Source organism: Sorex araneus, chromosome 10 (genome assembly GCF_027595985.1).
Source record: "Sorex araneus isolate mSorAra2 chromosome 10, mSorAra2.pri, whole genome shotgun sequence".
Lineage (NCBI taxonomy): Eukaryota > Metazoa > Chordata > Mammalia > Eulipotyphla > Soricidae > Sorex > Sorex araneus.
The window spans coordinates 56141263-56166060 of NC_073311.1; the positions used below are offsets into that span (position 1 = coordinate 56141263).

General features: G+C 40.3%; 1 protein-coding gene across 2 annotated transcripts in view; it reads right to left on the bottom strand.

Annotated features, from left to right (window-relative positions):
• Positions 1-24798, bottom strand: part of EPS8 (epidermal growth factor receptor pathway substrate 8) — a 183128-nt gene that overhangs the window by 109551 nt on the left and 48779 nt on the right. For both annotated transcript variants that reach the window (XM_055118333.1, XM_055118331.1), the window contains exon 2: positions 22611-22671. The gene's annotated coding sequence lies outside the window, so the exon portion shown is untranslated. The remainder of the gene's footprint in view (positions 1-22610; positions 22672-24798) is intronic.

A 24798-nucleotide genomic window follows, 5' to 3' on the forward strand; every position in this document is an offset into this window, starting at 1 on the left:
TCAGTTCCTGCATAAATCTTCAGCCTCACTTCCGCAACTGCCTCAACTCACTCCTCCCTAAGATTCACTTTCTGCTTTGTCTTTACCAAACCAACGCTTCTTCTTCCCTACTTCCAACAAAAATTAAGAAAGCTAAATGACATTCCTTTGACAGAATTCAAATGAAGTTTCTAAGACAAACTCGAAACTGTGTATTGCCAAATCTCAACTAAGTAAAAGCCTACCTAGCTCAGTTCACATGAGAAGAATGAATACCTAAAAGCCTTAACAATTTAAAGAAGGAATAGGAGATACAATATAATTCACACTTTGGGGAAAATCAAATTGAGCTACTGATGAGGCATGTAAAAGAGTCAACCTAAGAGGCATGTGCATCAGTGGAGCAGGCAGGACAAGCGCCCTGTTACGTGTGCAAGGTAAGCACCCTACCCACTGTACTATCTCTCTGGTCCAGATTACAGTTTTCAAGTGCCATTTTCAACCTAGGAATCACACAACCACACCAATAAGTTCTGATCTTACTTGGCAATTTCAATCAAAAAACCAACACAGATTATGGTGAGTAACATCAGCACTTTGGTGGTGGAAGTTGGGAGACAACTTACTTTTGAGGAGGTAAGGAAAAAAAATCACTCCTAAAACATAGTCAGTGATGTAAGCCAATATTACCTCATTAAAAAAAAGAAAAAAAACAGAAAACAAAATTGGAAAACCCGAAGGAAGAGAGATGCTCATTTCTATTCATGAATGATAACTGAAAACAAACTGTTGAGGGGTTGCAGTGATAGTACAGTGGGTAGGGCACTTGCCTTCCATACAGTAACCTCAGATTCAATCCTTTGCACCCATACACCCCTCCAAGTCCACCTAGGAGTGCAGAACCGGGAGTAACCCCTGAGCACCACTGAGTGTGGCACAAAAACAAACACACAAAAGTGCTGAGTGCAAAACCTTCAGCAACAGGAAACCTAAGGATTATTTGTCTATACAAAGTCTGCCAGTAAATAACTCAGTGAATAACTTGGGCACATAGCTTTTCTTAGCCTCATCTCTATAATGAGATCAATGAGACAACTTTCTAAAATCAAAATCAGATTCTCTCATGTTTTCCTAATTCAAATTTAAAAACAAAACCGACTTAATTTGATTTTTGGCAAAGACACTGGCTATTTACCCTTTTCAACATAATGATAAATTTTCAGAAAAATACAACTACCAAAGAATCAGCAAACCCGGTTAAAAATGAGAGAAAAATTATTAGCTGCTATGAGGACGTGCATAAATTCATCTCACAACACTTCATAAAACAGCACTTTCTAACTTTCTCAAAGAAGAAATCCGAGTAGCCAAAATATACATGAAAAAATGCTCCTTATCACTAATCATCAGGGAGATGCAGATCAAAACAGCAATGAGATACCATCTCACACCACAGAAACTGGCCCGCATCCGAAAGAACAAAAGCAACCAGTGTTGGCATGGATGTGGGGAAAAAGAAGGTGGGAATGCCAACTGGTTCAGCCATTTTGGAAAACAGTATGGACGCTTCTCAAAAAATTAGAAATTGAGCTCCCATTTGACCCAGCAATACCATTTCTAGGAATATATCCCAGAGATACAAAAAAGTATAATAGAAATGACATCTGCACTTATATGTTCATTGTAGCACTGTTTACAATAACCAGAATCTGGGAAAAATGCGAGTACCTGAGAACATATGACTGGTTAAAGAAACTTTGGTACATCTACACAATGGAATACTATGCAGTTATTAGAAAAGATGAAGTCATGAAATTTGCATATAAGTGGATCAACATGGAATGTATCATGTTAAGTGAAATGAGTCAGAAAGAGAGGGACAGACATAGAAAGACTGCACTCATTTGTGGAATATAAAGTAACAGAATGGGAGACTAACACCTAAGAACAGTAGAGATAAGTACCAGGAGGATTACTCCACAGCTTAGAAGCCAGCCTCGAATGCTGGGAGAAAAGGCAGCTCAGATAGAGAAGGGACCACCAAGTCCAGGGTGCTAGGAGGGCCTGTTCAGGATGGGTGATGCAGGCTGAAAGTAGATTATACACAGAACATGAAGGTCACTTAATACCTCTACTGTAAACCACAACACCCAAAAGGAGAGAGAGAGCAAAAGGGAATGCCCTGCCACAGAGGTGGGGTGGGAGTGGTGGGAGGGATGCTGGGACCATTGGTGGTGGAAAATGGGCACTGATGGATGGGTACTCGACCATTGTATGACTGAAACACAAGCCCAAAAGTTTGTAAGTTTGTAACTGTACCTCACAGTGATTCACTAATAAATTTTTTAAAAAAATAAGCACTTTCTATTAAGCCTCCAATTTCTAGGGGAAATTATCTATTTAAATACAGACTCTGCTGAAAACATAATAGGTACAAAGAATTTCTGAGAGACAAAAGTTCTTGGCATGTAGAACCACTAGGATCCCCCAAATCAGTACTATCCACAAAAAGTTAAACTCAAAAACAAGTCATCAGGCCATGGAAGCATATTCCAATCATGAGTGCTCCCGGATTCCTGAGTATCATCCGGAGAGGAAATGTTACTTAATAAATATGACACTCCCAATCCTTCTGAGATTAAGTTTGTCCTATCTCTAATATTGGCAGGAAATGATCAGATTTGATAGATACTTAACGCCTATCTATTATCACATGCTAGAGCACTGAGAAGAAACTGAGGAAGGAGGGAAAGGAGGAGGCAGACTGGGAAAAAGAAAAAAAGTTCTTTCTGCAGGCTTATGGTGCTCTTCTGATCAGATGGCAGAAAGGCCAATGTTTCATTCCAAAGCATGTTCCTTTGGAAGGGCCCCTTTGGAAGACTAATCATATGTGCAGTTACTAAGCTAATACTGAGTAGGCAGCCTGGGCAAATTAGCCAGGAGGCATCATAATAAACGGAATGAAATGCCTCTTTTCAGAGTAACCATTTCGAAAAAGCTGTGTACAGGGCTATTAAAATGATATCACTATGTCAGCTTTTGAAAATAAAATCTGGGGTGAAATTTTCACACCAAATAATCCTTGAAGTTTGTATGTTACTAATAAACAGGAGACACTTGGCTAGACCAGCACTGTCTGTGGCACACAGAGGCGTGGTGACACTTCAACATGACCTCAAGCCGAATGCCAGCCATAGTGGTAAGAAACTACCAGAAAACAGAGCAGTTTTACAAGTGACTTAACACCTCCAACTATTACTTGGCTACAATTTGCCCAGACAGCAGACTTAGCAAGAGTCTTCTCGTCTTCTCGTTGAGAAGTGTTCAGACAATGATTGGGCAAATCCCTCTCAAACATATTTTGTTTTAATAGAAAGTTGGGCTTTCCGAGACAATTCTTAATCTTCTTAGATTGCAGTTTCAAGAACTGGTAACAATTCCTAACACCTAATCACCTCGTCTTCCTGACAAGAGGCAATAAAAAGATTAGATCAGCCTTTGGTTTTGGTTTTGGTTTTTTGGGACCCCACCTAGCAATGTGTTAGGAGTTGCTCCTGGCTCTGCACTCAGGAATTACTCCTAGCAGTGCCTAAGAGGCATATGGGATGCTGGGAGTCAAACCTGGGTCAGTTATGTGTAGGGCAACTTACCGTGCCCACTGTACTATCTCTAGTTGCTAGATCAACCTTTATTAAAAATGGCATTATTAAAAAGCATATGGTGGTCAAAAGAGCCATGGATCTTTAAAGCTATGATATTCCCTGCCAACCCCACTAGCACGATTTAGAACTATATGACTTTAATCAAAGCATTTATACTGGCAATAGAATATAGCTGCTAAGAGCTTGGGTTCATATGCAAAATAAGTTCAAGTATCAGCCTTTTTACAGGAGTAGCACGTTAGCCAAGTTACTGTCTGGTTGCTTGTCTATTAAAAAATCTTTAGTATATACTAAAAGCTATGTATAAAAGTTATGCATATGAAATTCATATTTTATAGCAACCAAATGAGATAATGCATATAAATGCACAGTGGAGCACCTGATTAACTAAGCAATAAATGATAGCTTTAAAAACACCACCATTCCTGTATTTTCATTACTTTTTAAGGTATTTGCCCTGGAAACTAAAATAGTGTGCCTTAGAATAATTTCCTGTTTGACTTTTTTTTTTTTAAATCAGGCAGATTGCTTAAGGGAAAAAAAACAAGTTAATACTAAAAGAGCTAAGTTTCCTTCACAACCTTCTATATTTATCCTTCAAAGAGGTTTGTTTTTAACTTTGGTTAAATATTTGATTGCATATTATTTCATAATGATCTGTAACCTTATTTAGTTGTAACTCAAAACCTTTTGATTTTGAGCAAAATCCCCAACTCAATTCTAAATAAAGAATTTTTGACCTCAACTAATTTTGAGGTTTCCTAGAGGGGCCCCCCCAAATTCTCACCCTGTGTAAAGAGATGTCAAAATATATGGGTTTATTTGGTGTGTTAAATTAGAAGGGAAGCACTGTCAAATAATGACGAATCCTAATTAGTTATACATATGTAGAAGTATATCATATTATCTACTCTAGTATTCTAGAAATTGTACTCATCTCATAGATATTTGTCACCACTTTGTACAATTATTACTGTAAATTATTATAAGCCAGAGATGTAACTAAATTTCCTTATCTCATAAATTCTTATCAGAACTCCAACCATGACTATTTTTCAGTCATTTAATCACTCAAAGGTGTTACTGTGATTCTACCCTGGAAGAATTTACAATCAGCTCCTGGGAAGATGCTCCAAGATGGTATCACAGCAGTTACAGGGACTTTGCCCTGGTACTGAGAATTCCATAACTAATGAAAATGCTGAGGGATTCACAAAACTATGAAATAAATACAACAAAGCATTAATGACGTGAGACTGAATGAACTTATATGGATGCTTCTGATTTTATGACGTTATGACGTTAGTTTGAAACTCTGTAGGTTCCTTAATGCTTTGGTTACCAGATTTAAGAAAACCTTTTCCCCTTAAAGGTCCTATACTTGGAGTCAGAGAAACAGTTGAAGGCTGGAACACACGTCCCAGAGGCACGCACGAGGCTTGATCCCTGGTACTAAGGGGACTCTGAAGACCCTGAGTACTGATCTACCTGGCCCCACTCTTGGCCAAGCATCAGCAGGAGTGGGACCTGGTCCCCTTGGGCATGTGCTTGGGAGGCCCCACCGCCACCAAAAGACAAAAACAAAGATACAAACTTCCTAGAACTTACAGCAGTTTGGTAAATGGTATCTTTGTAACATTGAAGCGTTTACCTCTCCAGAATTGTGAAACCTGTTGGCAAGCACTCCCATTTTTCTCATCTTCATAGCAGTATTATTATTCATGAAAGCTGAGTAATTATTTTTAGCCCTATAATGGGACATGGCTGTAGACACTGGCCGTGTTCCCAAGGCTAGTCTGGAATGTCACATTGAAGAATGGGAGGCACCGAAAGTAGAGAGAGAGTATGGGGGAAATCGTTGGTCGGGAGGGAGCAAGAGGGTTGGAAAGGGAGGGATACTGTGGACATGGATGGTGGAGAATGTGCACTGGTGCAGGGATGGGTGTTTGATCATCGTATGACTGAAACTCAGACATGAAAGCTTTGTAACTGTATCTCACGGTGATTAAAAAAAAAAAAAGAATGGGGGCACAGAATCAGATATCACCAAGTAACTTTAAGAAACTGCAGTTGGCTTTGGAGAGTGACTATCAAGATCCCCTTTCAAACGCCATCCCAGTATGTTCCCCAAAGTGCTCTCACCCACAAGGAGTAAGGAAGGTCACCTCTGGGCAGACTCTTTTATCTTGCCATATTTTTCAGGACCTCAAGAAAAGCGAAATTTACTAAAGTCTGTAAATACTGTTGGCAAAGATTATTGGCTTCCGTTCCCAACCAACTGGGGTTTTTGAAAGTCGAACCCACAGCTTCCCAATGTAGGCAATACCAAGTGATTTCCTTTCTTTTATTCTTTCTTTCTTTTTTCTTTTCCTGAAAATGGGGCAGCAGGCCAAATCTGTTTGGGAACTTGTGTTCTAATCTGAGATTCATTATTAAAAGTTCCTTCTAACTAGGCCAACCAAGTTTAATGACAGTAGTCTCATTCTTTTTTTTTTTTCTTTTTGGGTCACACCCAGCGCTGCTCAGGGGTTACTCCTGGCTTTGCACTCAGGAATTACTCCTGGCGGTGCTTGGGGGACCATATGGGATGCCGGGGATCGAACCCGGGTCGGCCGCGTGCAAGGCAAACGCCCTACCCGCTGTGCTATCGCTCCGGCCCCGACAGTAGTCTCATTCTTAAACACATTGGTTGTGCTTTTATTGTAGTTGACAGAAATGGGAGTGAGATAAACAAACTTGTCGCTGTAAAAATGTACAGTACATCCACTTGGGAATAAATACCAGTCCCATTTATGGTTTTCAAGATTCTCTCATCTACCTGCACCACAGTCTGAACCCTGAGTTCTCCTTGCCTCCTCCAATATTTGGGTACAACTCTCCAAATTAACATTTCTCATTTTTCCTCTTATAACCTGAAACCTAAACATAAGAAACATCTCCTTCCCCAAACCTGGAAGCTGCAGGGCCAGAAACTCCCACGACCTGCGTCCCAGGTGCTGCCTGGGCCTCTTGAAAAAGTCATGGAACTTCCAATGACATCACTGAGCCCTTCAACCCTGGATTCCTTTGACAATGCTCAGAGGCCAACACCTAGAAATATTCTCCGGAAGAAGAGATTGAGTTTAGAGCTTGTTGATAATCATTAACCTGTTTTTTTCGACGTTTCCATAGAAATGTTTAAGACTGAGAAACTGATGTACTGAGTTACAGGACAACCTCGTGTTTCTAGAATTGACAAAGTGGGTGGGGTAAGAGTCTGACAGAGGAATGAATAACTGGGTCAGGACAACAACCACCCATCCCAATGTGCTGTGTGTCATGTTAAATATTCTAGGATGCAGGTGTCTGAGAAAATTCCAGGAAGGGCCTGAACCCCTGACCTTTCCCCAGCCCCTTCACCCTGAAATGGGTTTGAAGACTCTCAGGAGAGAGGTTTCCTCATGCCCAGAGAGAAGAAGCATTTTTATATCTGAAGACAAAAGAAGCTATCCATAAGTAGAGAGAGTAAGAGAGAAATTGTCTGCCATAAAGGCAGGGGGAGGGGTGGGGCGAGGTGGGGGGGTACTGGGGACATTGGTGTTGGAAAATGTGCACTGGTGGAGGGATGGGTGTTCGATCATTGTATGACTAAAACTCAAACACGAAAGTTTTGTAACTGCAGCTCACAGTGACTAAATTAAATGATAATAATAGTAATAGTAATAATAGCAGTAGTAGTAGTAGTAGTAATAATAAATACCATGGAGTTCAAAAATATCGAAAAATAAAGAAAGAACAAAGAAGAGCCAGAGGAATCCAGGCAATTGATCCCTGGCACCCCATGGTCCCTTGAACACTTCTAGGAGTAATCCCTGAGCACTGAACCAGGAACAGCCCCTGAGGCTATTGGGTAAGACAAAGCACTGTAGCACTGTCCTCCTTGTGTTCGCCAATTTGCTCGAGTGGGTACCAGTAATGTCTCTATTGTGAGACTTGTTACTGTTTTTGGCATACTGAGTACACCACAGGTAGCTTGCCAGGCTCTGCTGTGCGGGCGGGATACTCTAGGTAGCTTGCCGGGCTCTCCATGAAGGACGGAGGAATCAAACCCGGGTTGGCCGCATGCAAGGCAAACATCCTACAGGCTGTGCTATCACTCCAGCTTTGGGTAAGACAAAACCAAAACTAAACAAAAACCAGACTCTAAAACAACTGTCTGCTCCTTCTCAAGTGGAGTGGACTAACATAATATTCAGATCTGTTTTCATTTCCTCGTGGAGGCTCCCCCTTGTCACGTAACACTTGAGTTGAATGGGAACACAGCTCCTGTTAATCTTTTCAGATTATTTAGCAGATCCAGCCAAGAAAAGCAAAGTGGGTGCGAGAAATTCTTTGCCTCCCCTTCACTCCACAGATGTCACTCTCACACACACAAAAAAACTATCACTCGTTTTAAAACCATCCAATCTGACAGAGAAAGAAATTTCACACATATTTCTCTCTTTAAAACCATTTCCCTTTAACATTATAAAGTATTCTTGCTGATTTTTCATCCTCTTTTTCTTTTAGATCAATAGGACTAAACTGTCAGCATGCATTTTTATTCTGTATGTATAAGTTACAAATATAAAAGTGTGGACATCTATGTCTATGGAATTCTATGTCTATGCCTATTTTTTTGAGTAGATGAGGCGATTTCTGTACTCTCAATAAAAAGAAGCAGAGATGCAGATCCACTGCAGATACTGTCCCCACATTACAAACTACAACGGTTTGTCCTTTCATCAACTTGATGCACTGGCAACTGACCCTTTCACATACTTACCTAAATGTATCTATTTGATTACTTGGGGTTCAGAAGTTCACACCCATTGGTGCAGCGTGTGTATTCCTGCCTCTATGCTCAGGGGTCACTCTGGGTCGTGCTCAGGGAACCATAAGAGGTCGAGGGTCTCAAACTAGGATCATCCATATGCATGGCAGAGGCATTAATCTCTGTTCTCTCTCTCCAGCCCCCATCTAGAATATCCTAATTATGTTTCACCCAAAGTCAAGGGTGCCTTGCTGACCAACTTCCAAGCAAAATCCTTCTATATTGTGAAGCTTACACCTAAGTCTACCTCTTCCATCACCAAAATGGTAAGTCTTAATTTTTTTACTGTGAACCTCAAACTATAATTTAAGATGATTAATACATTGGCTATACCGGCACTGAAGCCTTCCTCCACAAGAAGAAGTGTCTACTGTCATTCTTTGTTTCTTTTTGACTCCATTATTATAGCAATGACATAAAAGTTTGGTGGCTTAACAGGAAATCAAAATAGGAAACAATCAGTCAATTCCTCATGTATTCTGAGAACTTGAGATGAAAACAGAATTCTTATCTCAGACTATGAGAATAAATTTTGCACTTTACTGTGTACTTCTACCCACAGTTTCTATTAATTCACTTTCAACAGGAACTGGGAGATGATATAGGAGTTGGATCTCCATTTGGTCCCCCGGTTGGAACTGCAGAGCATCAAAGCCTCAGGCCTAAATTAGATGAGAATTTCCAGAAAGGACCCCTGGGCCTTCTGAGCATTGCTTGGGAGTTTTTCACCCTCAACTAAAGAACAAGGTCGCATTTTTGGATATGGAAACATTTCATCAAACTATCCATGTTTAAAAACAGATATTATTTCAAATCAGCTGAAATTCTATTTTGAAATCTGGATGCCACGGTAGGACAAGTATGTATTAGTCACATGGATTTTAAGTACATGGCTCTATTAGAAACACATAAACATATATATTGCTCCTACACAAATTCTTTTGCAATTTCTTCATTTTTAAGGGGATCTGTTTACAGGTGTTCTGGAACGTGCAGTAATATAAACTGCTTTATTTTTGAAGCCTATCTTCAAAGCTCACCCAAAAATATTAAAATAGCATATAATGATCAAAAATAATGTTTTGACTTCTATTTTATGTCATCTATATTTATTTATTTAATAGATTAAATGGATTTAACAGTGAAATAAAATTTAACATCTAAAAAAAGATATTTTATTCCTGGACCTATTGTTTGAACATTAAAAATAATCTCCTTCATTTACTTCAAGGTCAATACTATATCACTGTATCACTGTCATCCCATTGCTCATTGATTTGCTCAAGCGGGCACCAGTACGACTCCACTGTGAGACTTGTTACTGTTTTTGGCATACCGAATATGCCATAGGTAACTTGCCAGGGGCGGGATTCTCTCGGTAGCTTGCCAGACTCTCCTAGAGGCATGGAGGAATCAAACCCAGGTCGTCCGCGTGCAAGACAAACACCCTACCCGCTGTGCTATTGCTCCAGCTTAAGGTCGTCGTAGTTCCGACCTTAAACGATGCTGACTGGTGATGTGGCGGCGTAATTCCCATGATCAGGCAGCTTCCAGGAAATCCAAGTCTTTGGGTTGGGGGCGGGGTGTATGGTTGCAAGGCTGAAACTTAAAGGAAGTGAGGAAGGGCACCACCAGGAGTGGAGCCTGTGGCTTTATCTGACTCAATATGAGAAACCTCACCGGGCCGGACATGGACAGCACTGACAGATTGATAACTCTTTCTCGATTCTATGGGTGGTGGTACATGGCCGTTCTTAGTTGGTGGAGCGATTTGTCTGGTTAATTCCAATAACGAATGAGACTCTGGCATGCTAACTAGTTACTCAACCCCCTGGCAGTCAGCATCCCCCAACTTCTTAGAGGGACAAGTGGCATTCAGCCACCTGAGATTGAGCAATAACAGGTCTGTGATGCCCTTCGATGTCTGGGCTGCAGGCATGCTACATTGACTGGCTCAGCGTGTGCCTACCCTACACCGGCAGGTGCAGTTATCCCGTTGAACCCCATTCGTGATTCGGATCAGGGATTGCAATTATTCCCCATGAACGAGGAATTCCCAGGAAGTGTGGGTCATAAGCTTGTGTTGATTAAGGTCAATACTATTTTACATTTCTTAGGGGCTAATGGGGGGATCCATTAGACCGGCCTTTCTCAACCTTTTTCCAACCATGGCTCCTTCCAACCTATCCAACCTGTTTCCTTCCTGTGGTCTCATGGTCCCATTAGTAGCTGCCCTTGTCTCATGTCCTCCACTTTTGTGACTTTTACCAACGGACCCCTTGGAATACCGTGGGACCTACAAGAGACAGCATGCTCTCCAATGAGAAAGACTGTATTAGACCCCAAACTCATAGGTTCACACTAGATATTTTATTTATCTGAGAAAACTTAATCCAATTTCTACTCACTGAGTCTGAGACTATTACAACAGCAACATATTTAATCTCTCACTAACTTGACACTGCCTGCAACTCACAAGACCTCAAGAAAAGTATGTGTGTGTACAAATGCACACATTATATAAACAACATTTGTACTTGTACAATATTCTTAACTCTCATACTGCTGTTGCCGTATCAAAAGTTATACAATGTGGACACACCAATGACTCAAGTCAAAAGGTGATCCCCTGGTGACTCAGTATCATTAGACCTGCAGAAATCTCACTGGAACAGTGTCAAGCCAACATCAGAGAGTGAAAATGGATGAGGAATAAATATGGAGAGAAATACATGAATATTTTTAAAATTCAAGAGTTTTATCAATAAATATTCATTATTTACTAAATATGTGTTCAGCATTTATTGAAATGTCTCTTACATAAACATTTGGATTGGTTCATGAATTATAATACATTATGATTATAATAAATTATATAATTACAAGAAATTATCACACATATGAATAGTTACACTAAAGCATACAAGAATCATGCATATGCATAAATACTGAGCATATCATATATCTAATAAAATCATACGTAAGTATAAATAAAAACTTGAAGTACTTTTATAGGAGTGAGGGATTAGTCTTAAAGACTAAACTCAGATGGAAGTTTCAGGAAGCAAATTACCCTTACTCTTTCAGTAAGTTTAAAAAATTTTTGTGAGGAACTAACATCTGAAGACTATTTCACCAAGAAACTAAAGAACAAGATAAAGCAAGAGGGATCGGGTGTGATCCAAAGTCTCTTTCAGATAAAAGACATGTTGAAGAACAAAGAATACAAGTAGAAAAACAGCAAGACAGAGGGGGATAATTACTGTCATGAATAGAGTGATGAAATTTGAGGAGAGAGCGAAGAATTTTGTAGTCATCTGTGAGATATAAAATCCATCCCTGTGGCTGGCATGGAAACACTAACAAAAAGCAAGCCCCCCCCGGACTGGAAATAGCTCAACAGGCTGGGCATCAGTTCGATCCATGACACTGCATGGCTCCCTCGTACTGCCCGCCGCCCTGAGCACCACCAAGAGTGACTGCTGAGCATAGAACCAGGAGTGACCCCAAGCACTGCAGGTGTGCCCCCAAATCAAATAAAACACAGCACCTGAAGAAGGAAGTTCTGGCTTCAATACGTACCAAAGTCTAAGCAAAAGAACTATGAGAAAAGTTCTATGATGACAAATGTTAGGCGTGGGGAAAATAGGAGACAGGATAAGGCATTTGTTTTGCATGCAGCAGACTCCAGTTCGATCCCTGGCACCAAATACAGTCCCTAAAGCACAGCCAGAATGGCCCATAATGTACCACCCCCACAAAAATCAGTCAAGAGGAAAGTGCCAAGTTTGGTTAAAATCTGCAGGTGGATAGAAAGATAGCAGACAGCGAAGGTCGAAAAGAAATTCATCTGCACACTCAAAACGCTTTCTCTGGAAACCTTAGTGATATACTGAGCATTTCTCAAAATACTAATATGGCAGAGGTAGGTTTGCAAGTGACAAGCTATAATGTTCTTTGCTTTCCTTTATCAATAGGGGTTAGTTATCCTGTCCCCTCTTCCTTTTGCCTCCTGAAAGACTGACTTCCGTATGTCTACTGTGTAGTGTGCACTAAATTAGGTGTAAATAAAATCATCTAGCTATCCTAAAAGCAGATACGATTATTATAACTTTATAAACATGTAAAATGTAAAAGAGAAGATACAAAAAGAGAGGAGAATCTCCTCAACCCAACCTAATTATATGGAAAACATTCTGACTACTCAGGAGTTAGAGAAAACATAATTGAATTAATTTCAACTTTGTTGCCTGTGACTTCGTAGGTTAAAATTATTAAATAGAAATGACTGATTCAGTGAGAAATATTTTTTTTGGAGACTGAAGCTGATCAGCTCTCTGAAATCATCATTTCACTACTTAGAAAATCTTAATTGCTTAGTTAGTCTGTTATACAAAAAAAAAAAAGTTACAGCTGTACTATTTAAATTTTTCACAAAGCCTGTCTTCTGGAATTCTGGTTTTTTTCCTAGAATTAGTATCTAAACATCCAGGATTTTACTCAACTGGAATTGCTCCAGGAGCATGAAACCCAAGTAGGGAGCTTCATTAGCTGCAGCTTGTCCATACAGTAGAGAACATTTCCATAGAAACACCTCAGTATACTCTCCCAAATTGTTTTGTCTGTACCCTTTGCACTTTTGTGTTACAGTTTAAATCTAGCCAAAAGACCTTAACATTTTCTTTTAACGTTTGCAGATACTTAAAGCCCAGCTTAGGAAAGGCAAAGTATTTGAAAGAAAACACAAGAAAAAAATTTATTTAAGCTTTTGAACTGTTGACACATTGAAAGCACGAATGGAGAAGTCTAGTTTCTTTAACAGGATGCCTTTGTTAGTTTCCCTCTTCTCTCTACAATGCCTCCACAGATAATGAAAAAATTACAGCAGTAAAATAGGATAGTAATTCTCCACCAGTTCTGATTATAATGTAAAGGTTTAAAGCATATGAAATGAATAAGCTCCTGCTAGTCAGCACTGAAAGGAAACAATCAATGGATTAAGAGCATGGATGTAGTTAATTCTACTAAATAACTAGTTTCACATGCTAATAGCCTGCTATTTAAAGCCAGGAAATTTAACTGTTGCCCAAAGTGTGGACAACTGGTAGTAAGAAAATGCAGGTGACTTAAACCAAGACAATCATGCCAACCACAAAACTAAGAACTATTCATCACCATGGTATAAAGTCCTAAGAGACACAGAAACCAATTCACAAATTCCAATTTCAAACCTGGGAGTGATTTGGGGATGTATATACATAATTCACAGCATTCTCTGCCAAACTAATAACAGAAGAGACAAAGCACAAAGAAAGTACAGCCATGACTCTTTTAAAATGGATTCCTGATACGTGGAAAGGTAGTCTGTTCCTCCTAACAAAGAACCTTAAAGAATGGACAAAACGCAGCAACAATAACCAGGAACATTGGCCCAGTTCTGACTCATTAACAGAATTTCAAAGGTCAGGCATGATTCCTAACACCAACATAGCTGGCTGAATAGAGCACTGGGCTATTACACGAAAACTCAATCCAATTTGTATGCTTTGTGGCTTGCTTTGATTATATAAGAAAAATTATGTTTAAGATTTTAAGCAAACAACTAAAAACTGCCATGCCAGAGATAACATTTCTAGAAATATTTGAAGCACAATATATTCTGATATCAAACTTCAAAAGCAAAATATTTACAAATATTTGTAAATATTTACTTTGGGGCCAGAGAGATAGAGCAGGTAGAGATAGAGCCTTGCACATGGCCTACCTGGGTTTGATCCCCTGGCATCCCATATGGCCTCCGAGCACCGCCAGGAGTAATTCCTGAGTGCAGAGCCAGGAGTAACCCCTGATAATTGCCAGGTGTGGCCCCAAAACAAAACAACAAGTATTCTAAAAACAAACACAATGAAGAACATTTAAGAAAATGAGCTACATATTTTTTAACATTTCTTTCTTTCTTTTTTTTTTTTTTTTTTTGCTTTTTGAGTCACACCCGGTGATAATCAGGGGTTACTCCTGGCTCTGCACTCAGGAATTACTCCTGGCAGTGCTCAGGGGACCAAATGAGATGCTGGTCGGCCGAGTGCAAGGCAAACACCCTACACGCTATGCCACCACTCCAGGCCCGTTTTTTAACATTTCTTAAGTATAATAGTTACAGATTTCCAGCTGTGCATTTTACTGTTGTTTTAATTTTAAACATCTTTATTTCACCTTCACTTATTTTCCCCGTTCGGGTCACATCATTGGTACTCGGGAGGGCTTCCAGGGCTACAGCCAGGGGCAATTGACATGTAAGTATAATTTTGCTGGATATGGAATTCCAGATTGCCGGTTATTCTGTACATTCAATGTTTCACTCTCTAGTCTCACTGCTCACATGGTTTCTGAAGGGAAGACAGCTCCAGTTCCTCTACAGGTAAGAAGGGTGTGCCGCCAACCACTAGGAAGGGAAAGCACTGCCCTCCCTTTCTACTTGATTCCAAACTGGAAGGCTAGTTTAACCAATGCAGAGTCTCTGCACTGAGATGAGGTACCTGGAGATCATCTAAAAAAGAAAGACACACTATAACTAGACTATTCAAGTCTGCAGAGAGTGCAGAAGACTATGAACATGTAAAACCTTTTCTACATTTCCTTCCATGATGCTGAGGAAAAGTGTAAATTTGACAATTAGGCACACTATAAAAGTACAGTTTAAGTTGGTCTCTGGCTGCTCGTATAAGTATTTCACTTGCCGTTGTTTCTATAGCACTGTCCCCTAATAACCACACTCTCAAATTAGAATACAGCCCCATTTTTCCTTTATTCCTTCTCAGAAAATAATTACACCTCCTCTCTAATTAAAAAAAACATAGAGATAAACTGCATGACATACCTCATCCACATGTAAATAAGAAAATCTTCAATAGCACAAAAGATCAATTAGATGTTAGAAACTGCTTTAAAAAGAGACAAAAAGCCAGTTTCTATATGACATTTAAAACATTCCATTTACTCATTTCAGAAATACATTTCAGGCAGAAAGATTCGGGGGGGGGGGAAATCTTATAGTATCTTAAAGACATGTCTTTATATGATATAAAAAATGGAATCCTTTTTGAATAGACTAATTAAAATGTTCTGGACAAACCATTCTCCAATTTTTTTCCTGGTTAATCAAGTCTCCAAACAGAATTCTGTCATCTTGGTAATGTTTCTTTCATGTCAAAGAATTCTGATTAGCTAAATTCAGCATAGAACACTTTAAAATAAGCTTCTCACCATTATAAATGTTTCGCTCACTGAGGGCTTTTTCACCATGTGTGAATTCATACCACAGCTCAAAGAACTAGAATACCATCTGACTAAAAACATTCTCTTTCTTGGATTCTTGCATATGAAAATTCCACTTAGCTTTCAAGGAAGTCGGTAATTTCAATCATCCCCAAATGGACAGCAAGCAGCCACTCGAGGTGTTGTTATGAAACTTCAGCAGCCTATGCACATGCACTTGGGAACGACAGAATAAAGAGGAGGGCAAGAGAAAGCTACCTGATTAATCACGCTACACACTGGCTCTTGAAAAATGAGTTTACATGTCTGGGATGAATCCTACTTGGTCATGGTATATGATCTTTTTGATGAGTTCTTGGGTTCTATTTGCTCATATTTTGTTGAGGATCTTCCAATCTGTGTTCATCAGGGATATCAGTTTGTAATTCTCTTTTTTGGGTGCCCTGACTTCTTTTGGTGTTAGGATGATATGTGCCTCATAGAAACTGAGAGTGCTTCTTTGATTTCCTGGAAAAGCTTGAAAAGGATTGGCACTAGGTCCTCTTGAAGGTTTGAAAGAATTCACGAGTGAACCCATCTGGGCCTTGGCTTTTATTTTGGGGAGACTTTTGATTACCATTTCAATGTTCTCAAGAGTGATAGGTCTCTTGTTAGTTTTTGGCATATACTTGTTAGTTTTTGGCATATAGAATATGCCACAGGTAGCTTGCCAGAGTCTGCCGTGCGGGCGGGATACTCTCAGTAACTTGTCGGGCTCTCGGAGAGGGACGGAGGAATCAAACCCGTGTTGGCTGCGTGCAAGGCAAATGCCCTACCCACTGTGCTATCGCTGCAGTCCAACATAGGAAAATGAACAATAAATTTAGATCAACAAATTTAGTCCATAAAGCAGCATTGGCAGTATGTGATCATAAAAAAAAAAAAAAAAAAAAAAAAAAAAAAAAAAAAAGAGTGATAGGTCTGTTAAATATTCCAAATCTTCCTGGTTTAGCCTTGGGAGGTTGTAGAAATCCAAGAATGTATCCATTTCTTCAAGTTTCTCTTGTTTTGTGGCATAAAAATTATCAAATAAACCTCTAATGACCCTCTGGGGTTAATATCAAAGGTATGTAAGAAAGATACTGGTAGAACTTTCCAAGAAAAAAGCAGCCAACCCCATCAAAAAATTGGGAGAAGAAATGAACAGACACTTCCTCAAAGAAAAACTTCAAATAGCCAAAAGGCACATTTAAAAAATGTTCTAAATTGCTAATCATTAAAATGACAATGAGATATAATCTTACACCACAGAGGCTGGCACACATCAAAAAGAACAAGAACAACCAGTGCTGGCATGGATGTAGGGAGAAAGAGACTCTCATTCATTCATTGCTGGAACTCCAGATTGACCCAACCTTTTTGGAAAACAGTATGGGCATCCCTCAAAAAAACAGAAATTGAGTTTCTATACAAGTCAGCAATACCACTCCTGGGAATATACCCCAGGGGTCCAAAAACACACTGCAGAAAAAAAACATTTCACTTGTATATTCATTGCAGCAATATATACAATAGCCAGAATCTGGAAACAACCCAAGCGTAGCAAAATAGATGACTGGATAAAGAAACTATGGTACATCTACACAATGGAATACTATGGAGCCATCAGGAAAAATGAAGTAATGAAATTTGCTTATAAATGGATGGATATGGAGAGTATTAAGATGAGTGAAATGAGTCATAAGGAGATGGACAGACAGAATGATTTCACTCATTTGTGGGATGTAAAAGACAAAGTATGGATTGAACAGAGAAGAGGCCAGGCTGTCTGGTGAGCAACGTGGCCGGAGAAATGCTCCGGACCAGAATCCGGGTCAACAACACCAGGGATCCAGACGGAGGAGGTACAGCTGGGACGCCTTCTCCAAATGGAGCCCTGGCGACACTGAGCAGCAACTAATACGGCTTCGGGTTGCGGGACCGGAACACAACCGAGCCGCGGGGGGGCACTGGAGTGGGGCAGCGCCAGCCCAAACTCCAAATGGCCCCAGCCACCGGAAGTCCCGCCCTCAACCCACCCTCAGCGCCATCTTGCCACATTGAACAGAGAAGAGGCCAGGCTGTCTGGTGAGCAACGCAGCCGGAGAAATGCTCCGGACCGGAATCCGGGCCAACAACACCAGGGATCCAGACGGAGGAGGTACAGCCTTCTCCAAATGGAGCCCTGGCGACACTAAGCAGCAACTAACACGGCTCCGGGTTGCGGGACTGGAACACATCCGAGCTGCGCGGCCGCGCTAGACCTTTTCTAAAAACTGAAAACATACAATCTTTTAATGGAAAACCAATTATCAAATGCTTCCTTAGTAAAGCTGTCTTTCTTGGGGGGAAACTCCAACAACAATAGTGAGTTTTGTTTTGCAATATGGAACGTAATCAAGGTAAAGAGAAAATGAAGTGAAATTCATCAGTTATACAGTGGGGGGTGGGGGGTGGGGGGTATACAGGGGATTCTGGTGGTGGAATATGGGCACTGGTGAAGGGATGGTGTTTGAATATTGTATAACTGAGACATAAACCTGAAAACTGTGTATCTTTCCACATGGTGATATAATAAAAATTTATTTAAAAAATAAAAAAGTATGACTATAGTCAAGGATGGTAGAAAGAAGGGCCAGGAGAACTGGTCCATGGTAAGAAGCTTGCGCCAAACGCTGGGGGGAGAAGGCAGTTGAGATAGAGAAGGGACCGCTATAACAATGATAGTTGTAAATAATCACTCTGGGTAAGAACTGTGTGCTGAAAGTAGGTAAAGAAACAGACACAATAATCTCTCAGCACCTATATCACAAACCGTAGTGCCCAAAAGGAAGAGAGAGAGAGAGAGAGAGAGAGAGAGAGAGAGAGAGAGAGAGAGAGAGAGAGAGAGAAGGAGAGAGAGAAAGAAGAAAAATGTCTGCCACAGATGCAGGCTGGAATGGGGAGGCCAGGGAGGCGGAGCGTTGCATGAGGGAAACTGGGGACACTGGTCAGGGGAAATGTACACAGGTGGAGGAATGGCCACTGGCGCAATGTACAACTGACACCAAATTAAATATATAATAATTTATATTTATATAAGTATATAATATGTATATATTTAGGGCCAGAGTGATAGTGCAGGAGTACAGGGATTAGGGCGTTTGCCTTGCACACAGCCAACCCAGGTTCAATCCTATGTAGTTCCCTGAGCCTTCCAGGAGTGATTCCTGAGCACAGAGTCAGAGTCAGGAGTTACCCTATGCACCAATGGGTGTTTCCCAAAAACAAAAACAAAAAAAGTATGGATTTTTGGCAGTTTTTTTCAACCTTATACACAAACAAATACAAGCAGGAGTGGAAGGGGGCAGATTTGAAAATGTTTTTTCAAAGAAAAATGCTTTTTCTTGTTTTTGCAAAGGTGGTTTAAACAACTGCCTCCTTCTGAAAGTAGTTAAGTCTAAAGTTAAATTGCATTACATAAAATCCTAACACTGTTCCCAGAAACCGTTCATTGGTGACCAATTAACCCACTTCCATCCATCCTCAGGACAATCCCAGACAGCTGGACTCACCCAACTCTAGACCTGAACGTTGTAACCTTAACAAAGATGAATGTACAGTTAAAAACCCATAAGCATACAAAATTTCTCAAAGTGATCTACAGAAAGAAAACAAGACTTGTATCAACCAGCTTGTTTGTGAAGCTCTCTTGTGCATTCCTTTAGATTTTACCACATATTCAAGCTAATAATAACAATGAGGAGAAATTACTCAATGTATGTTGTATAAACCATGCTGTGTTAGGCATTGATTTACCACTGGTTTATGATATTAGAGAATTACAGGGACACTGCTTCACACCTCTGTGTGTATATAAGCCTTACCACTCCTACTATTTAAGTTCTAGTGTCCTTCCACTACTAAAATGACGTCTCTGTCCATTCTTCCCATCCTGTCTCCTTTCTTTGCAAACAATCACAGTTTCCAACTGAGTCTGAGTTCGTTTTGGTGTTTTTGCAGATTATTTGCTTTAGTTATTCATAACCCACATATGAGTAAAACGATCTGGTAACTATTTTATTTTTTTTATTTTACACCAAAAGACAAAATTTCACCTTTCTAATGGCTGTGTACCAATCCATTGAGTATATGTACCATGACTTGTTTATTCAGTCACTCGTTGAAGACTGTTATGAACATGGGGTATAAATATATTTTAATGTTTTCATGTTTCACTAGGAACTTTCTATATATAATCTCATTTAATCCTAATAATTATATTATCTAGTACTCCAATACCCCTTCTAGCAATCATGAATGCTGAGGCACAAAGAAAATACATAACCCAAATATTTTCAAGTATTAGTTGGTAAAGACTACGAACCCAGGACTTTCTGCTACATTCCACACCATCTAGGTGAAAAAGGGATTGGTCAAAGCCTCCAACTGTTTCTTCCGCCTTGTCTTTTTTAAAGACCAAAGAAATAGTTCATTGTTTACTAGGTAAGAAACAACATTTCTTAAAGTTACAAAAGAATGTGATTTGTAATTTGTGTAAAAAGAAACAAATGCAGCTGCTAGATGACTCAGGCAAGCAATAAATTAGAGGTTAGAGTGGCCCCAGGAGAATTAAAACTGTTGAGCCAGTTCTGATGATGAAAAGTGAGGTCATGAATCACTAGGGAAGAGCCTGAAAAGGCCCCTCAGTCAATTAGCAGGGGACTGAGTGAGCAACTTGTCTGAGAAAAAGGTAACATTTTCTTCTAGCTGGAAACACAGAGATGATTACCAACTGCGACATTAGAATTTAGCGGGCGAAGCCATCCCACTCGAGAGGACCTCCCACACTGCAACCAAATCCCATGCCCACGACAGGAGAGGAAGAGAGCATGTCACTTCCATCTGGCCCTGGTTTCTTCCCCAGAGATACAGATCAATACAAAACAGTTATTGGAAGAAGACACAGTTCCTAATCACATTTATTAATACTACCCTGGCACCTTTTTAAGGTGCAGGTATAAAAGGGCCAGAGATATAGTACAGGATTTAAGGTGCTGGCCTTGACTGCAGCCAACCTAAGCTCCATCCCAAGCACCGCACACTGTCCCTGAGACCTGCCAGGAGTGACCCTGAGCCAAAGACGGCCCCGAGTACTCGCTGCAGGGTGTGGCCCAAACTCTCCCCACACCTAACAAAAGAAACCAAGGTACACATTCTGGGACAGCAAGAATAAAGATGTGAGAAAACCACAGCATATGCTTGGTGAAGTCAAGGACAAGAGAAATAAAGGAGGTTAAAAGGGGGAAATGATGGAATTGGAAGAAATAGCGATTCCAATTTACTGCTCCCTGCGCATTCCCAGGCATCCAAAGGCATGGCTAAAACTTGAGAAGGGAAAATCCAGACAATATTTGTCTTCCACGGAGAGGGGTTAAAGTACTTGCCTCGAAACAGGCTGACTGATCCTATCCCGGTCACCAGGTATTTTCCCCCAAGCACTGCCAGGAGCGATCTCTGAGCATGCAGCAGAAGTAATCCCTGAGTATCACTCAGCAAAACAAACACAAACTATTTTTCTTCAACAAGGATGTAAGAAACAGGCCAGGTATTTAGCTCAAAGGAGAATGAGCTTGTTTGCATGTGGAAAGCTCAGGTCATATTGGTACCACTTGCCCCCCACCCCACCCCAACCCCAACTCCCCAAACACCACCACCAGGTATGGCCCAAAAACCAAAAACTCTTTTTAAAAAAGTGACTAGATGATATAAAATACTGAATATAAAAATACTGCAAATGAGGGCCAGGGATGTGGCTCTGAGATATAGTGCGCCCCCTCACACTCACACAGGAGTCCCTGCATTCTATCCCAGCACCCCCACACCCCATACACATTTGCTGAAAATAACAAACAGGTTTCACATAGAAATTTTTTTTTTTTTTTTTTTTTGCTTTTTGAGTCACACCTGGCGATGCACAGAGGTTACTCCTGGCTCTACACTCAGGAATTACTCCTGGCGGTGCTCAGGGGACCATATAGGATGCTGGGAATCGAACCCAGGTCAGCCGCTTGCAATGCAAATGCCCTACCCGCTGTCATCAGGCTATATCGCTCCAGCCCCAGAAAGTACATTCTTAATGCCCCATAGGTTGATGATTTTAAACTCTTCCCTAGTAATAAGAAAATAGATAGTTCTAAAAATTCAAATGCCATCAAGACCATCTAATTGGTTTAATTTTTCATTTTGCGTCTTCTGCTGCTGTGTCTTCACTTCTTGTAGGCTTGTCAATTTTCAACCCACAAACCATGCCTAAGAAGGCCCTGTCCTACTACTCTCCCATGATATTAGGCTACGAGTATATTAAAGTACATACTCTGAAACTAATTGTTCATTCACTGTGACAGCTCACAATATTAGTTCCTGCATCATATACTTTTCTTAATATAACATTTTTATAGCCAGAATCTTGTAATCTCAAAAATGGATCTGGAGGGTAAATAGAGCCAATACTCATGTTAGAAGCTGATAAACTGACACACCAAAGGCACCAGCAGCCCCACGCCCAGATCCACACCCAGCTGGGGGATGTCACCATACCCCCACATGAACAGATGTTGTGGGTAACTGGAAGAGCTCTCTGAATACCTGCAACTGGCTCTATTTCCTAGTGAGCATCAGGCTGCTATAAATCGAAGGGAGGAGGCCAAACTGGGAATGGCTGTAATGCTGAAATTATGTTTATGGGAAAACTATCATTAACAGTATTGTAAATCACAGAACCATAATCAATTAAAAAAACCCACAAAAGAAAAGTAAATAAACTTTTTCTCACATGAACTCACCTCAAAAATGAAAATAAGTTCTTATCCACTTCAGTTCAATGAGAGAGGGATTAAGGATATCCTGCACAGGAAAAGAAATTAAAGTTAAACATTTATTTCATTTAGGGTACAACATACATGCAATTGGTGCTCTTGCTTACAACACAAACATTTCATTTTCTTTTACTGATACTGTTTATTCTCCTTTTATATAAATTCTCCTTTTATACAAATTCAAAATAATATGTGTAGAAAACATGAGTAAAGTGGTAATTCTCAAATATCAACTACTTTGATGAACACAGTAACAGACTTTCTGGTTTTATCTCGGCAGGAACATGGAAAAGATTGAAGAAAATAAGATTCTAAGACTTCAACTAAAATTTCCAACAGCATCTAACTCTAAATGCCTTGAAATCATTTTGTTCCTCATAGCTTATTTTTGTTTCGTTTTTGTTTTAGGCCCACAACTGGTGATGCCTAAGGTTTACTCAGGCTCTAAGCTCAGGGCTCAAGATGTGTGCTGAAAGTAGACTATAGACCAAACATGATGGTCACTTAATACCTGCATTGCAAACCACAACACCCTAAAGGAGAGAGAGAGTAAGAAGAAATGTGCCTGCCACGGGGGGGGGGGGGGGGAAGAGCGGGATATTTAATATGCAATAGCTGTTGCAGAGAGAAATAGCTATAATATATTCCTGTAACAGACAGAGGAACCCAGGTATGCAGGGACCTGTGGCCGAGATCTCCAAGCCTGCTAGGATCGGGACTGGGCCTCCTTCACCCAGATCCCCAGTTTTCCAGTAGCTTGGCAGACACATCCACAAACTCCCCCAACACCATGTAATCTCATCAACGGGCAAGATCCAGAGACTATGAAACAAAGCTCCCAGAAGACAGCGACGCAATTTTTCCCAGAGCATGTGGCCACAAATGTGGTCTCTTTATTTTTATTTTTAATTTTTTTCCCTGCACAGCAGAGCCTGGAAAGCTACCCGTGACATATTTGATATGCCAAAAACAGTAACAACAAAGTGCTCTTCATGTCCCTGGAGTGAGCAGATGCCACTGGGCAACACTAGCACGTGACAGGGACAAATGAAGACGTTACTGGCTCCAGCTCAAGCAAATCGATGAACAACAGGATGACAGTTATACAGTGATGCAATAGCTAATATTCTCATTGTCAACATCCAGTTATTATCCTGCTATTACTATCACCATTATACTAGCTAGTAACAGACTCACTTTTCCCCAACACCAATAACATCTTCCAAGGTGGAATGATCACTTGGAAAACATATCTACTCTGATGAGCTAAGACATCGTATACATTGATGCTATGAGACCCTTTGCATAATCAATTAGGTAACAAGAATTTGCCTCTTTACTGGAAATACTTGCCATAGCTATTAGGTATGAACAAGAACTTAAGGGCATTCATAGAGGGAAAGAAGAAATCAAGTTCTCAATATTTGTGAAAGACATATTATATTTAGAAAACCCTAAAGAATCTACAAAAATGTTGAAAAAATAGATTTGTAGGGAAAAGTGGCAGGCTACAAAATTAACACACAAAGTCCATGGCTTTCCTATATGCAAATAATGAAACAGAAAAGATATTAAAAAGACAACTGTGCTTCAGACAAATCAAGAACGTAAAAATCAGCCTAACCAAAGTGATAAAAAAATCTATACAAACAAAACTACAAAACACTGTTTCAAGAAATGAAAGAGGTGACAAGGAAACAGAAACAAAGACCTGCTCATTGATTGGGAGGATTAACATCATCAAAATGGCAACGTTCGGGCCAGAGCAATAATACAGCAGGTAAGGTATTTGCCTTGCACTCGGCCAATCCGAGTTCAATCCCGGCATCCCATAGGGTTCCCCGAGCACCACCAGGAGTAATTCCTGAGTGCAGAGCCAGGAGTGACCCCTGAGCATTGCTGGGTGTGACCCAAAAAGAAAAAAAAGGCGATACTGCACTAAGCATTATACAGACTCAATGAAGTCCCTATAAGGATACCCATGATATTTTTCAAACAAATAGATCAGACACCCCAACAGCTGCCGCCATGCCTATAGTCAGACTCCACCATCCCATGACTGAGCTCCACAGAGATGCCAACCTGTTGAAAATTTCAGGTACATTGGGATTTTTTTTGGGGGGGGGCTGAAAACGCTATACCTTCTAAGAGTCAG